This window comes from Saccopteryx bilineata, chromosome 4 (assembly GCF_036850765.1).
Source record: "Saccopteryx bilineata isolate mSacBil1 chromosome 4, mSacBil1_pri_phased_curated, whole genome shotgun sequence".
Taxonomy (NCBI): Eukaryota; Metazoa; Chordata; class Mammalia; order Chiroptera; family Emballonuridae; genus Saccopteryx; species Saccopteryx bilineata.
The window spans coordinates 112,724,771-112,742,890 of record NC_089493.1 but is presented as its reverse complement, the minus strand read 5'-3'; positions in this window follow the sequence as shown (position 1 = coordinate 112,742,890).

Here is an 18,120-nt window from a genome sequence, read left to right as displayed (position 1 = left end):
TGCTGTAGAAGAATAATGAAGATAACAATGGGATTTTTCAGTTTTGATATGTACTCTCTAAAGTGCCTGTTAATTAATGTTAAGGGGGTGTTTTGATAAGTGTGGGAATGTTGTTTAGAGGTGCTTTTACTCTATTTTTGTTAAAAGTTAACAAAGTCAAGAATTTCTTGCAATAGAAGTCAAAATATTGTAAAGTGTGATTCAATTGTAAATAATATAAAAAGAAAGGGGGGGAGTCATGTCCTGGAGCTCCTGCAGGTCTACCCTGTTACGCTTTTTACTTCAAACAGTTTATCTTGAATGCTGATGTACAAGAGATGCCCAAATTTTTGTCCTGCAAACTACTACCCTTTTTTATTTTTATTTGATTCCAGCTAATAACAGTGTTTTGTCCTTTTCTGAATAGCTCCAGATATATAGGCAGATAGGGACTCTCAAACCCCTCAGCGAGATCTTCTGAGCATGGCTTTTAAGGTACCAAGAGGCCAAAAAAGCCCAAAGGAGATCAGGTAAAATACTAGCTCTTGGCATACGCCCTCAGAGGCTCCAACGCTCCAACTGGAACTTCATCAGGGCCCTGCTTCAATAGTGGAAAGGATGGTCATTTAAGCCAAAGCCTGCCAGGCTTATATGCCTTTGCTGTGAGGAAGGGACACACTGGAAGGTAGGCTTCCCCTTACTCCTCTAAGGGAGAGTTCAGTCTCTTCCAGCCCTGCTCCAGCCACCTGTGACCTAACCTTGCCCAGAATACTGGGATTTGCCACTGAAGGCTAAAAGGTGCCCAGGGCCGTCAGCCCCTTCTATGACACTGTGAATGAGCCTGGGGTATTTCTTCCAAGTAGCCGGTAGACTGGTCTCATTTACACAAGGGCCATTTAACTAGGTCTTGCCTGAATATTCAGGTTTTTTATTCTTCCCTCGAAGATCTCTGTTGTGGGTATTGATAGTCCTGTTTTCTGCTGCTTTGATTAATATATAGTCTTTCCTTTATTCCTCCTGCCTCAATGCCCCACTCATATTTTAGGCTAGGGCCTACTCCTAATTCAGAGCTCCTTTTTTTCCTTTTTTGCCAACTTACAAATTTACCTTTGCCACCCAGCTTAGTGTATCCCAAATTCTCCTCACCACCCAATGGCTGTAAAGCTCCAGTATAGGACCCCTGGGTTCATCTTTCCAGTTTGAGGAAAACGGAAGCTCTGTCTTCATGCGTGCTGCAGATGGCTTTTCCAGTATACCTGAGTCATTGCCAGCTGGGAGCAGCGGTCATTGGGACTTTGATGCTAGCTGCAGAGTGTGGAAGTGTGACGGCAATTCCAGTGCCATGTGGACTTCTCCTGAAAGTGGACTTTTCCTGGACTCCTGCTCCTGTGACAGTTTTTGATGGACTGAACTGGGGTTGGGTTGCATTTGCAGAGATTTGGAATGGTGTTGGTGCCAACTTGGACTTGGTGAACACTTTAAGGATATTACTCTTTTATAGATTCTTATTGTATTATTAGCTTAAAGAGTTTGCTTAAAGGCTTTAATCACTGTGATGTATTAGTATACTTGTTTTGGGTATCTGTTAGCATTGGCTATACTAATTTTGTGTTTGTTCTGTATTTTTTCCATCTGCCTCGAAAATTAGAAAATCAGATGAGTGCAAATCTCAGCACACAAATTAAATAGAAAAGGGGGATATGTTGTGGACCATTAATGGCAAAAAGCCATTATAGATTCGAGGCTTGGCAGGGGGCTAAGTTCTACACCCTCCATCTCCATATTTGGCTTTGATGCTGAGTGTGTGCACCCACTCCACTTCCTTCCTTGGGTTGCAGGAAGTAATATACATGCCCTTCCTCTGACTCTTTGTTTGTTTCAGATGTTTGTAAATTTCACTAATATATCCTGTTTTTGCCTTGGGAGAGTTCCTGTCTTAGCCTTTGATGTGCAACTTTGTATCAGGGTCCTTGATTTGCATAGCTCTATATAATAAAGCGAACTGGGACTGTGAGGGACTCAGATGCTGCCAGGCAGTTTGAGGAGTCCTCCCGGTCCCATTGGTTTTGTTCTGACAAGTGTGTTTCCTTAATTCCGCACCGTTATTTGGAAGCTGTGCTGGTCCACGGCAGGAGAGTGGGAGGGGTGGAGAAGCAGATGGGCGCTTCTCCTATGTGCCCTGGCCGGGAATCGAACCTGGGACTTCTGCACACCAGGCAGACGCTCTACCACTGAGCCAACCGGCCAGGGCCCGTTTTATTCTTTAAATGTATAATCCTCTTTTTCTCGATTTCTTTTTTTCTTTCCTCTTTTAACAGCAAGCCCCTTAACATTTCCTGAAGTACTGGTTTGGTTATAATAAATTCCTTGAGTTTTTGTTTGTTTGGTTTTTTTGTCTGGGAAGCTTTTTACTTCTCCTTAAATTTTAAATGATAATCTTGCTGGATAAATAATTCTTGGTTGTAGATTCTTGTTTTTGCATTACTTTGAATATTTCTTTCCTTTCCTTTCTGACCCCAAGTGTTTTTTGTTTTTTTTGAAAAGTCAAATGTCATCCTTATGGGGGCACAGATATAGGTAATTGTCTTCTTTTCTCTTGCTGCTTTTAGTATTTTTTCTTTATTTCTTAACTTTGGTATTTTAATTATGATGTGTCTTGATGTAGGCCTCATTGGGTTTCTCTTTACCGGGATTCTCTGTACTTCTTGAACTCGTGTGACTTTATCCTTCATCAATTTAGGAAAGTTTTCAGCTATGATTTTTTTCATAGCTTGTTTTTTCAACGAGTCCTCTATTCCTTGTTCTTTCTCTTCTCCTTCAGGAACCCCTATGATGCAGATGTTACTTCTCTTCATATTGTCACAGAGTTCTCTTATATTTTCCCTCAGACTTTTCGAGCCTCTTTTCTTTTTGCTGCTTTGTCTCTGTGTTTTTATTTATTTTGTCCTCTAATTTGCTAATTCAATCCTCTGCTTCATCCAGCCTGCTGTTAATTCCTTCTAGTGTATAGTCTTCATTTCTGATATTGTAATTGCCATTTCTGCTTGATTCTTTTTTATGATTTAAGTTTCCTTTTTGATGCTTGCAATTTCTTTATTTAGGTGTTCATTAAGTCCATCCATTGTAGTTCTGAGATCCTCTAGCATCCTAACACTCATTATTTTAAGCTCTGCATCTGTTAATTTGGTTACTTCCATCTCATTTAGTTCTTTTTCTAGGGATTTCTCTTGTTGATTCATACGGTTTACATTCCTTTATCTTCCCATTCTTACTGTGTGCAGTTTGCAAGCTTGTTAGAGTTGTGGGTCTGAGGTTGGTTTATAGAATGTGGCTTCTCCTCCAGGACTTTATCCCTCAGCCTCTGCTGGTTGCTCATATTTTAATCTAAAAGCCAATATTACACAGCCTTACATTTCATTTTTTTTAAAGGATTGAGTTGTGTACAGGAAGGTTAAATGCTTTATAGACAAAAAAAAAACTGTGCTAGTACCAACTTATTCATCATCATTTTGTTTTTAAAAACAGAGAAAAAGCAATATATTTATTTTGTCTATAATTAATTTGGTCATCTTACTAAGCCACCACCAATTGGTTATATGGGAAAATTTAACTTTTTCAGTGTGTCTAGTTTAAGATTTTTTTCCAATATTCCTTTAAGGCAGTGACTTTCAATCATTGTGCCACAGGTTTCCCACTGGTGTGCCACAGAATTTTTGAAACATGCTCTGACCTCTTTTCCCCTCGGCTGTCAAGTAAAAAAAGACAACATCCAAAATAGCCATTCAGTATGAGTGAATCAAAAGTATACCTATTATTTTCTTGTCAGATCAGCAAAAATATTTTTTTTGTGTGTGCTGCAGAATTTCAGTAAATAATTTATGTGTACCATGAGATGACAAAGGTTGAAAATTGCTGCTGTAAGGTTTAATTCATTTTTTTCTCAGATAAAATTGCTTGTTCTCTCCACAAGCCTGTTTCTCTCTATAAGAGAATGCATATGGGTATGTGGTGGCCTTGAAGGGAGAGAATGGAGCTCTAACCTTGGATGAATGCTAACTGCTGCCTGGCATCCTCTAATCTCCACAATGCCAAGCTCACACTCATGGATGAAACCTGCTGCTGTTGTGATATATGGTTTGTTCTCTCTTGTTTAGATGCATGAGGACTACCTGGATGTCTCAACCAGGTCCTCACCCAGCCCAGTGCCCAGCACCTATACCTGCTTCCACCTTAAGTGTGGCTATAAACAAGAGCCACCAGCTCTTGTTTTAACACCAGTGATGTGCAAGAACTACTCCCAAATAAACCAGTTTCAGCTCCCTGCCCTTTGTCTGATGATCTTGCATGACTTTCCTCTCTGGCTGTGGCCAAGGGCAATAATCTCTTTCTCTCTGCTCAGGGTTAATCTGAAGAATGTACCTGCACAGTTTTGAGTTTACGCCAGGAGAAAGGAACTTAGAAAACATCTCTGAAGGCTTTGTTTATTCTCTCACTCCCTTTCTCTCATTCTTTTATCCTCTCATTTCCCTGCACTCACCCCAATTCTCTTCTCTCCCCTCTTCAGCCCTCCCACAATCCCACAATTTCCTGAGTCCAGAAAGGCTGGATTTTCCTCTACTGTCCCTGATGCACATCTTCTAATTCCTACTTAAGTCTTAGGGCTTGGCAGGGATGTCTCCACTACACAATGAAAGGACACAGTTGGCTAAATCTTCTAAATGCAGTTGTAAATGTGCTAATGGAGACAGAGAGAGTAGGAGACAGAGAGAGTAGAGTGAAGTTATAGGATTTAATAAATTGCTCAAGTCTGACTTGTGACATTCTTGGCCTAATGCAGAATCCTATTTTAATGGAAAAACAAAATATGATCTTGGTCTTTCACTTAGGGTATTTTGTCCTTGAAAGTAGAAAACCCAACTCAAATGTGCTTCAAAAAGAAGGAATGTCAGGGGTTTCAGAATTAGCCGATGTGGTGGCTCATCAATATCATCTTATGCTCCTTTCATACCATGGTCTTGTCATCCACAGGCACAACCTGGACATGGCCTGAAATGACTGTCTGTTGCAATGTCTCCCCTTCCTTCTCACCCTTCCCACCCTCTCTAACCTCACAGCTCATGTGCCACACCAAGGATGAACTCCTTTCAATTACAGTTTACATTCAATATTATCTTGTATTAGTTTCAGGTGTGCAGTCTAGTGAGGGATTGACTCTTAAGTGACAGACTGGATCGTCCTCTCTTGACTTATGTAGGGCAGAAAAAATACCTGGACAAAAATCAGAGTTCTTTTATCAAAGAAGACTGGAAAATTAGTCATGGAGAAAGCAACCAGCAAGTGTCCACCTTCCTGGCTCAGGGCTTTAATTGGGACATTTATACCATAACAACCTCAGATTTTTATGTGCCTAAGGAAGTTCAGTACAAGAGTTGGGGACCCATTAGAGCAAAAGAAAAAAAAGGATGTTAAGTATTTTAAGATTATAATTCTCATTGAATGTTTGTAATAGCATGTTGAATGATAAAACCAAGTGAAAAATACACATTGAGGTCCTGGCTGGTGGCTCAGTGGATAGAGTGTTGGCCTGGCATATGGACATCCCAGGTTCAATTATTGGTCAGGGCACACAGAAGAATTAACCATCTGTTTCTTTTCTCCCTTCCTCTCCCTCATCTCTCTCTCTTCCCCTCCCACAGCCAGTGGCTCAGTTGGTTTGAACATGGCCTAGGGCACTGAGGATAGCTTGGCTAGTCTGAGCATCAGTCTCAGGAGCTAAAAATAGCTCAGTTGATTTGAGTATCAGCCCCAGATTTGGTTACCGCATGGATCACGATTAGGACAGATGCAAGAGTTTTTCTCACTATCTCCCCTCCTCTCACTTTAAAAAAAAAAAAAGAGAAAATAAAATACATGACTACAACTAAAACTATGTATAAAAATACATTTTAATACAAGAAAGAAATAAAAAAACACCAAAATAGTAATAATGGTTATAGTTGACATCTTGGGACTATTGGTGATTTTCTCCGATTTCTTATATAAATTTTTAATTATAAATATTCCAAACTTCACTTTATCTTATAAATTATTTTAAAATTGTCATCACCATTTTCCTCTAACTATCTTTATTTAAACATTTTATAAAAGGAAATAATCTGTAGCATATACCCACACTCATTTTATATATGAGGCACAATACTCTCTATCAACAAAATAGTTAAATAAAATATCTTTGCCATAAATGCATGTTCACTGTATCAAAAGTTGCCTTGAAATACACTCCCTCATTAAATCTAAAGAGGTTATTTCTAGTTTTCCCACTACCATTGTAAAATTCTAATGGGGTTTGTAATTATTTTCTTCTTTTCAAGACATTTTCTGATTTGTACATTAGTGAACTACTAATCTAAGCTACTACTTTTAAGATACTATCATTCCTAAAGCACCTTTAAAGGGGAACATTTAATTCTATTTTGACTTTACCTTCTAATTTCTTAAAGCCCAAGGATTAGTCTGGCTTCAAGAGTGGTTGTGAGTGACGTCACGGAAATGGCGCCATGAGCAGCGCGTCCGACAGCTCTCCCCTAAATCACAACAAATTTATCAACTAGAAACAGAAAAATTTATCCTCGGAGCATTCCGGAGTTCCACACAAACTGATAGCGAAAGGACTGTTATCACTTGAACCTGAGAGACGAGGGTGTGGAGGAAGCTACCGCAGGGACGTTCATTTAAGCCGCGAGGTTGTGCGCCTGTGGTGAGTCAGCCCACACTTGGGAGCCGCGAGCAGCCGCGAGCAGCCGCACGCCCGGTACGGTTGCAGAGCGAGCACCGCTAACGTTCCCAGCGGCCCGCGCACTGCGAGTGAGAGTCGCCAGCCACCAGTGCCCGAAACACCCCATTTGACGCGTGCCCTGGGCATTCCACGCACCCAGAGCGCCCTACTGGCCCGCACACCCAGGGTGCCCCATTATCCTGCGCCTGGTGCGATCCAGCGGCCAGTGGCAGGGCGAGCGGGAGAGGCACCAGGGTGGTTTTCCCTACTTGGGAGATTCTCTCCATGGGCGGGGCACCTCACCCAGCCATTCAAGCTAACAATCAAGCGTTGGGGGAGGGGCGCGCACAGGCAGCCTAAAATACCTTCGGGAGCACAGCTACAACCCAATCACTGAAATTAGCTTAACCCATGAAATATGTGCACCCTCGGTTCTAATTGATAAGATCTCTCTCAGTTCAGCGACCCAAGACAAGAGGCGCGATATTTTTTAGTGCCTCTCGCTAAAGGGGCGGGGGCAACTTCTGATTGATAGAGCCTCCATATTCAGGGATAAATGCTAACAAGAAGGACTTGGCAGATAATAAGATCTATACTACACTAGTCGCAAGCAGAGACTAGTGCCTCTTCTTCCCAGCAAAAACAGGCTACAAAGTGTGGAAAGCCTGGGTTGAGAGGTCCAACTGAATGATAGGCGCTGAACAGTCACCTTGACAACAATTGACTCCCACCCCCGCCTGATTAAACTGGAGGCCCTGACTGCCAGAGCCTTTCCCAAAGCCTTGCACTGAGTGGGGATAGAGTGGGGATTTCACAGCTCTTTGAGCCTCTTACTCCCCAGGCAGAAGCAGTTGCAGCCTTATAGCTGGATCACCAGGCTGCTAATTCAGAAAGGGGGGACTAGGAGAGAGAATCCAGGAAAGCAAACTCTCTCATCGTTGGACCCTGTAAATGCCAACAAGCCTTGACTACCAGCAAGACTAAAGACAATTATATGACATTGCCATAGAATCCCATTAACTGCAATCCCTACCTAAGTGTGACACAGGGGCAGAGCCTGGGGTACAGAGTCACTGACCAGGAAGAGGGAAAGAAAAGAAAAAGGAAGAAGTTAACCTCTCAAAATCAAGAAAAATCCACAGACTTTACAACTTGTTCCACTAATTTTTTTGTTGTTGTTGTTTGTTTCTTCTATCTTACTGCCTTTATTTCCTCCACCTCGGTCCTTCTATTCTCTGCCCATCTTATGCTTCCCTTTTCTTGAACTACACTACCCAGGAGTGTTACATTTTATTTCTCTTCTTCATCCTCACCTTCCTTTAAGATTATATTCCAAAACACTTAACTCTCACTCTCTCCTCTTTTTTTTTTGTTTTGCTTTATTTTGTTTTTTTTCTCTTCCTTTTTTATTTCTTCCTTCGTTTTTCTCTTTTTCTTATTTTTTCCTTTCTATTCATTTTTTCTTCTCTCATTTTACTTTCCTCCCATTTAATCCTCAATCACAAACAAATTAGTTAATTTGGGACTCAAGGCTTTTTTTGGCTTTATTTTTCTTTTTTGCTTTTGTTTTTATTTTTTTCTTGTTTGTTTATTTTTGTGGCATTTTGGGTCATCCAAAACCAAGGTCTTCATTGTATTTAGTCTTCACTCCACTTAATACAACAGATTTTTACTTATTATTTTTATTTTTTTCTTCTTTATTATTCTTTTTTGGTCCTTTTTTCTGGTTCCCTCTTATCCCTCTCATTATATCTCTTAGTTGACCATCACTTACAAGGAAATCATCTTATGCTTGTCTAAGATTTTCTTCCTTTTTTTTTTTTTTTTTTGCATTTAATAGGTCCCTACTCCCTTTTTTTGCCCCTTGAACTCTTCACCCAAAATCAGGCCCACCATTATAGGCACGATATTTCCCTGAGGAGGGGAGAGGAGGGAAAGAGAAGAAAGAAAAAAGGGGAAAATAATAAATTATTACTGTTTTTTTGTGGGGTATTTTACCTTTTTTTTTTTTTAATTTTTACTCTTTATTAATTCTAATTCGTGCTATCAACAAGACCACCCGCAGATGCCGATAAGAAAGAGGAAATCGAATATTATGGATACAAAAGAAAGAGAGGTAACACAAATAGATGTGGAAAAATCTATAGAGAAAAGACTTAACATATTGGAAGCCTTGGAGCTAAATGACAGAGAATTTAAAATAGAAATCTTAAAAATACTCAGAGATATACAAGAAAACACAGAAAGGCAATATAGGGAGATCAGAAAACAACTCAATGAACACAAAGAATATATTACCAAGGAAATTGAAACTATAAAAACAAATCAAACAGAAATGAAAAAGTCAATTCACGAGCTGAAAAACGAGGTAACAAGCTTAGCTAACAGAACAGCCCAGATTGAAGATAGGATTAGGGAAATAGAAGACAAAGAACTTGAGGCACAACAGAGTGAAGAAGAAAGAGACTCAAAAATAATAAAAAATGAGAAAGCCCTACAGGAATTGTCTGACTCCATCAGAAAGAATAACATAAGAATAATAGGTATATCAGAGGGAGAAGAGAAAGAAAATGGAATGGACAATATACTCAAACAAATAATAGACGAGAACTTCCCAAGCCTGTGGAAAGAACTAAACCCTCAAATTCAAGAAGCAAACAGAACACCGAGTTTTCTTAACCCCAACAAACCCACTCCAAGGCACATCATAATAAAGATGACACAAACCAATGACAAAGAAAAAATTCTCAAGGCAGCCAGGGAAAAGAAGAGTACAGCATATAAAGGAAGGCCTATTAGATTATCATCAGATTTCTCAGCAGAAACTCTACAAGCTAGAAGAGAGTGGACCCCCATATTTAAAGCCCTGAAAGAGAGGAACTTTCAGCCAAGAATACTAAACCGATCAAAGCTATCCTTCAAGTATGAAGGAGATATAAAAACATTCACAAATACAGAAAAGTTGAGAGAATTTATCAACAGAAAGCCCCCACTCCAGGAAATACTAAAGGGGGTTTTCCAACCGGATTCAAAGAACAAAAGAAAACAACACCACAAGTAACAGCTCCAAAAAGAACACAATAAAACCAAACTTAAACTGTGACAACAAAGGGAAAAAAAGGGGGGAGATGATGGAGATTAACAGTAGCAAAGGACGATGAAGTGCAGAAATACTTATAAGATAGGGTACTACAATGAATATGGTAGGTACCCTTTTCATTACTTAATGGTAACCACCCTTGAAAAAACCACCACAAAAACACTGGACTTAAAAAAGGTAGAACAGAGGAAAGAAGTATGGAACACAAACAAACAAAAACAAATGATAGAAAAACAAAAGAGCAGAATCAAACTAGATACAAAACTAACAGAAAGTAATTTATAAAATGGCAGTAGGGAACCCACAAGTGTCAATAATTACACTAAATGTAAATGGATTAAACTTACCAATAAAAAGACACAGAGTAGCAGAATGGATTAAAAAAGAAAATCCAACTATATGCTGCCTACAAGAAACACATCTAAGCAACAAGGATAAAAACAAATTCAAAGTGAAAGGCTGGAAAACAATACTCCAAGCAAACAACACCCAAAAAAAAGTAGGTGTAGCAATACTCATATCTAATAATGCTGACTACAAGACAGAAAAAGTACTCAGAGACAAAAATGGTCATTTCATAATGCTTAAGGGGAAGTTGAATCAAGAAGACATATTCCTTAATATATATGCACCAAACCAAGGAGCACCAAAATATATAAGACAGCTACTTATTGACCTTAAAACAAAAACTAACAAAAATACAATCATACTTGGAGACCTCAATACACTGCTGACAGCTCTAGATCGGTCATCCAAACAGAGAATCAATAAAGATATAGTGGCCTTAAACGAAATACTAGAACACCTGGATATGATAGACATCTACAGGACACTTCATCCCAAAGCGACAGAGTATATATTTTTCTCTAGTGTACATGGAACATTCTCAAGAATTGACCATATGTTGGGCCACAAAGACAATATCAGCAAATTTAGAAAAATTGAAATTGTACCAAGCATATTTTCTGATCATAAAGCCTTGAAACTAGAATTCAACTGCAAAAAAGGGGGAAAACCCCACAAAAATTTGGAAACTAAACAACATACTTCTAAAAAATGAATGGGTCAAAGAAGAAATAAGCGCAGAGATCAAAAGATATATACAGACAAATGAAAATGAAAATACAACATATCAGAATCTCTGGGATGCAGCAAAAGCAGTAATAAGAGGAAAGTTCATATCACTTCAGGCCTATATGAACAAACAAGAGAGAGCCGAAGTAAACCACTTAACTTCACACCTTAAGGAACTAGAAAAAGAAGAACAAAGACAACCCAAAACCAGCCGAAGAAAGAAGATAATAAAAATCAGAGCAGAAATAAATGAAATAGAGAACAGAAAAACTATAGAAAAAATCAATAAAACAAGGAGCTGGTTCTTTGAAAAGATAAACAAAATTGACAAACCCTTGGCAAGACTCACCAAGGAAAAAAGGCACAGGACTCAAATAAATAAAATCCAAAATGAAAGAGGAGAGATCACCACAGACATCATATATATACAAAGAATTATTGTAGAATACTATGAAAAATTATGCCACCAAATACAACAATCTAGAAGAAATGGATAAATTCCTAGAATACAACCTTCCGAGACTGAGTCATGAAGAAGCAGAAAGCCTAAACAGACCAATCAGCAGGGAAGAAATAGAAAAAACTATTAAAAACCTCCCCAAAAATAAAAGTCCAGGCCCAGACGGTTATACTAGTGAATTCTATCAAACATTCAAAGAAGACTTGGTTCCTATTCTACTCAAAGTCTTCCAAAAAATTGAAGAAGAAGCAGTACTTCCAAACACATTCTATGAGGCCAACATAACCCTCATACCAAAACCTGGCAAGGATGGCACAAAGAAAGAAAACTACAGACCAATATCTCTAATGAATACAGATGCTAAAATACTAAACAAAATACTGGCAAACCGAATACAACAACATATTAAAAAAATAATACATCATGATCAAGTGGGATTCATCCCAGAATCTCAAGGATGGTTCAACATACGCAAAACGGTTAACGTAATACACCATATCAACAAAACAAAGAACAAAAACCACATGATCTTATCAATAGATGCAGAAAAGGCTTTTGATAAAATACAACACAATTTTATGTTTAAGACTCTCAACAAAATGGGTATAGAAGGAAAATATCTCAACATGATAAAGGCCATATATGATAAACCATCAGCCAACATCCTATTAAACGGCATAAAACTGAGGACTTTCTACCTTAAATCAGGAACAAGACAGGGTGGTCCACTCTCTCCACTCTTATTCAACGTGGTGCTAGAAGTTCTGGCCAGAGCAATCAGACAAGACAAAGAAATAAAAGGCATCCATATCGGAAAAGAAGAAGTAAAGGTATCACTTTTTGCTGATGATATGATCCTATACATCGAAAACCCGAAGGACTCCACAAAAAGATTATTAGAAACAATAAACCAATACAGTAAGGTCGCAGGATACAAAATTAACATACAAAAGTCCATAGCCTTTCTATATGCCAACAATGAAATATTAGAAAACGAACTCAAAAAAATAATCCCCTTCACGATTGCAACAAAAAAAATAAAATACCTAGGAATAAACATAACAAAGAACGTAAAGGACCTATATAATGAAAATTACAAAGCATTGTTAAGGGAAATCGAAAAAGATACAATGAGATGGAAAAATATTCCTTGTTCTTGGATAGGAAGAATAAATATAATCAAAATGGCCATATTACCCAAAGCAATATACAAATTTAATGCAATTCCCATCAAAATCCCTATGAGATTTTTTAAAGAAATGGAACAAAAAATCATCAGATTTATATGGAAGTATAAAAAACCCCGAATAGCCAAAACAATCCTAAGGAAAAAGAATGAAGCTGGGGGCATTACAATACCTGACGTTAAACTATATTATAGGGCCACGATAATCAAAACAGCATGGTATTGGCAGAAAAATAGACACTCAGACCAATGGAACAGAATAGAAAGCCCAGAAATAAAACCACATATATATGGTCAAATAATCTTTGATAAAGGGGCCAACAACACACAAAGGAGAAAAGAAAGCCTCTTCAACAAATGGTGTTGGGAAAACTGGAAAGCCACATGCAAAAGAATGAAACTCGACTACAGCCTGTCCCCGTGTACTAAAATTAATTCAAAATGGATCAAAGACCTAAATATAGACCTGAAACAATAAAGTACATAGAAGAAGACATAGGTACTAAAATCATGGACCTGGGTTTTAAAGAACATTTTATGAACTTGACTCCAATGGCAAGAGAAGTGAAGGCAAAGATAAATGAATGGGACTACATCAGAATAAAAAGTTTTTGCTCAGCAAGAGAAACTGATATCAAAATAAACAGACAGCCAAGTAAATGGGAAATGATATTTTCAAACAACAGCTCAGATAAGGGCCTAATATCCAAAATTTACAAAGAACTCATAAAACTCAACAACAAACAAACAAACAATCCAATAAAAAAATGGGAAGAGGACATGAACAGACACTTCTCCCAGGAAGAGATACAAATGGCCAACAGATATATGAAAAGATGCTCAGCTTCATTAGTTATTAGAGAAATGCAAATCAAAACTACAATGAGATACCACCTCACTCCTGTTAGATTAGCTATTATCAACAAGACGGGTAATAGCAAATGTTGGAGAGGCTGTGGAGAAAAAGGAACCCTCATTCACTGTTGGTGGGACTGTAAAGTAGTACAACCATTATGGAGGAAAGTATGGTGGTTCCTCAAAAAACTGCAAATAGAACTACCTTATGACCCAGCAATCCCTCTACTGGGTATATACCCCAAAACCTCAGAAACATTGATACGTGAACACACATGTAGCCCCATGTTCATTGCAGCACTGTTCACAGTGGCCAAGACATGGAAACAACCAAAAAACCCTTCAATAGAAGACTGGATAAAGAAGATGTGGCACATATACACTATGGAATACTACTCAACCATAAGAAATGATGACATCAGATCATTTACAGCAAAATGGTGGGATCTTGATAACATTATAAGGAGTGAAATAAGTAAATCAGAAAAAAACAAGAACTACATGATTCCATACATTGGTGGAACATAAAAATGAGACTAAGAGACATTGACAAGAGTGTGGTGGTTATCAGTGGTGGGGGGAGGGAGGATATGGGAGGCATGGAGGGAGAGAGTTAGGGGGAGGGGGAGGGGCACAGAGAACTAGATAGAGGGTGGCGGAGGACAATCTGACTCTGGGCGAGGGGTATGCAACATAATTTAATGACAAAATAACCTAGACATGTTTTCTTTGAATATATGTACCCTGATTTATTAATGTCATCCCATTACCATTAATAAAAATTTATTAAAAAAAAAAAAGAGTGGTTGTTATTTTGTTTAATATATTTATAGGTTTTATTTTATGCCAGTTCCCATTGGTGCAGAAACTGGTCCTGGCTATAATGTATTCTCCTGCCCTGCAGCCTCTCCCTTCCATCCACCCCACTGGGCTTCCCTATTCCTGCAGCTGGGACTGTCAAACATCTCCTACTCAGCCTGTAATTTGCTTTCTTTTGCCATATCCAAGCAATTGGCATAGAAAATAGTGAACCAAATGGTGGCTAGTGCCCCTTCATCCTCATCTTTCTCTCTATAATTCTGGAGCTGAAAAGCCACAGGAGAAGTGGTATAGATGTCCTCTCTCTAGCAAAGAAGTTGCTAAATCCCTCATTAAAAGACACATTTATCATAAAATGAAATCTCTCTATTTTTTGTTATCTTCTTAGGTAACCTTCTAGACAGTATTAGTCAGAATTCTCCAGAGAAACAGAACCAATAGTGTGTGTGTGTGTGTGTGTGTGTGTGTGTGTGTGTACCACATACAAAATAATTGACTAACATGATTATGAAGGTTGGCAAGTCCCAAGACCTAGTCAGCAAGCTGAAGAGTCAAGAAAAGCCAATGTTTCAGTTCCAGTCCAAAGACAAGAAAGAACTGATGCCCCAGCTCAAGACACTCAGACAGGAGGAGTCCACTCATATTCACTGAAGGGTCAGTCTTTTCATTCTTTTCAAGCCTGCAACTGATTAGACAGGGCCCACCCACATAAGAAAGAAAATCAGTTTACTGATTCAAATACTAAACTAATCCAGAAACACTCTCAAAAACTCACCCAAAATAAAGTTTGATAGAATGTTCAGACACCCTGTGAGTGGACCAGTCAAAATGACACATAAAATTAGTCCAAGGCTGATTTTTAAAAATAATTCTTTGATTTACTTCCACCTCACCAGACTATATTTTTTGCAAAAACAGTTTTCTCATCACTTTCTATTTCTCTTCAGCCACCTTGCCCTGCTGCTTTTATTTTCCATTTAGACTATGTCACTATAAGTTTCTCCTCTGCAGATTCTTAACGGGTGCTGTCAGTATTAAACTTGGAAGATCTCAAGTTGTTTAGCTTTTATTAAGTAGTCAGAGCTATTATGATTAATACCACGAGGCAGTATATGTGAGAGCATCTTTAAAACATTTTTCCTCTTAGGTTAAAAAAAATGTTCGTGTTGCTCTCTAGGATCCAAGATGATGACAGTAGGCAGACAGCCATTCCACTTGTCTCCTCTCAGGAACAAACTGGAAGTAATACTAAATTTAAGAACAATTATCCTGAAAAACCAATTTAGGACTAAATGAAGAGGAAGCTATAACCAAGTATTCACAGAAGCCACATCGAGACTGGCAGGAAGGGCAGAGACACAAAAAGGGCTGCTCACTCCCAGGAGCAAGTGGTTGGTGCAGGTCCAAAGGGACAGCAGCGAGGTTTTTCCTTGAGAGGTGTGGATCTTAAGTGCCAGGCCAGACACCCCAGCCTAGGCACCAGAGCCTAGAAGAGGTGCCCACATAGCATTTGGCAGTGAAAAGAAGAGAGATTTATGTCTGCAATAAAGAGAATAGAGATCTCAGAGACACAAGGAACCCTCTTAAAGGGCCAACACAGAAAATCTTGTTCACAGCCACTTACCCTGGGCACTGGAGAAGGGAGGGCTGAGAAGACTAGAGTCGCATGAGGACAGTGTGAGATTGGTGGCTTGGGGAGAGATACAGTGGAGGATGGCCACAGGAACCCCTGTGCTGAGCCATTCTCCAATACCACAGTCATCATTTTTCTTGGGTGGAGCAATCCCTTTTCATATGGCATCAGCTGAGGGAAAACAACAGCTCTACCCTCAAAATGTCTCTTGCACCACCCCATGGAGATTGGACCTTGCTGAGAAGTACACAGCCTTGGCCAGGAAGCAGGGAGCTGAAAAGGCTCAAACGGTGACAGTAACTCAATTGAGGCTGGAGTTTCCCCACCCCCAACTTTTCTGAGAATATAACTTGTGCTTCTTACCCACAGAAAAATCAGTAAAAACTGTTCAGACTGTGGGCAGACAAAAATTTCTGGGTTTTAGACACCACACCCACCGGATTCCAAGTGGCCACACCCTACTGAGGTATATAAAAAAACTCAGGACAGACTGACACCTGGGGCCCTGGAATGGGAATCATAACCACCACCTTTCCTGATGTCTGATTAGCTCCAAGCAGACAGAGGCAGTAGAAAGAAGATCTCAGGAAACCGTGGGTCCTTTGCTGGCTTGCCCCCAGGCCCAGTGCCAGTAAAAGCTAGCCCAGGTGTGCAGCTTGGTTCTTCCATGTGCACCTGGGCCCAGCAGAGGCAGCCACAAACTCAGGTTTGTTTATAGCTCCAAAAAGATTGCAGAGGGTCAGTCATGGACAGTGTCTTACACTGGTCTACACCAGGTTTCCTCCTAAGAGGCCCAGAACCAATATATCTAGTGGCAAGCTATAGACAACATCAGAGAAAGACCCAACAAGCATTACTAGCCGTATATCCAAAGGCAGAGCTTACAAGGCTACAGATCCAGCTGAGATGAATTCTTCTTTCTGTGGTCAGTGCCTGCACATTAGCTCAAATGCATTGTACAAGGTAGAGCCTCACATTCAGCCAACCCAACTCCCAGATACCCTGTCTCACTGGGTTAAGTTCCACAGGGGGAAGGGAGAGATGCTTAAAGCATAGACATTCAGAGTATGAGTTCCTTAGAATTTATTTTTTGGGCCTGGAAGAGGGGCTTAGCCACCATCTGGGGGAAGGTCCACTATTAGCTCTTCTCAATATTCCTTCCTGAGGACAGGGGCTCCTCAGCAGTAAGAACTTCTGCAGAGGGGACAGTTAGACCCACTCAACCTGAACCTGCTGCTCACCTCACTGGGGAGAAATAGAATTGAAGTATCCAGCAGTGGCTGATGGATTAAGCTCTGGAGTAGGGGTCACTTTCCCCATACTGAGCTCCTGACCAAGAGACCTGCCAAGTAGGAGATCCCACTAACATTGTCCTCCCAGCCTCAGTTGCCCTAATCCAGTGGTCAGTAAACAAATTAGTCAACAGAGCCAAATATCAACAGTAAAATGATTGAAATTTCTTTAGAGAGCCAATTTTTTTAAACTTAAACTATATATATAGGAAGGTACATTGTTATTAACTTAATTAGGGTACTCCTAAACTGGCCTTTGCTAAAAACGTTTTCAATCTGATTGAGTCGCATGTGGCTCGCGAGCTGCGGTTTGCCCACCACTGCCCTAATCTACCAAGCTTGCAACCTGTGAATGGGTTGGTGGGGTGAGAACAGTCTGAACCCACACTACAATCTTTCTACAGAAGACTCTGTGGGAAGACCAGGAAGCTGCAAGAGGGCGCAGAACAGCTGAAAAGTGGAAGCAAGTCTTAAGAAACTTGGGCCCTTTTACAGAGCTGCTGTAAGCTCTAAGCAATAGGAAGTTGATCCTTATACACAGTTTGGCCCCTCCCACACACACCGAGGCACAGAAAATGCAGGCATAAACAGTGAACACAGTGGTAGCTACAGACAGGTACCCCACAGTGGGTTACAGACAATATCTGACATCAACCCATACCTGAACTCCACCCAAGAAGACCCAGAAACAACACAACCAGTAGTGGATGGCAAACCACACCAATGCTAGATTCAGCTAGCTACACATGTAGCATACCCTAAGGTACAGTCTAGCAGGCACAAGACACTGTAGACAATAACTACAGAAACAGGACAGATACTGCACAATGTCTAATACACATGTCCAGGATAGACCCTTACAGCCAGCCAGCCTGAAGGGGTAACTCCACTCACAAAAGGGCCAAGACTCACATAAACAACAGGAGAGTAAATACAATTTTCAGGAA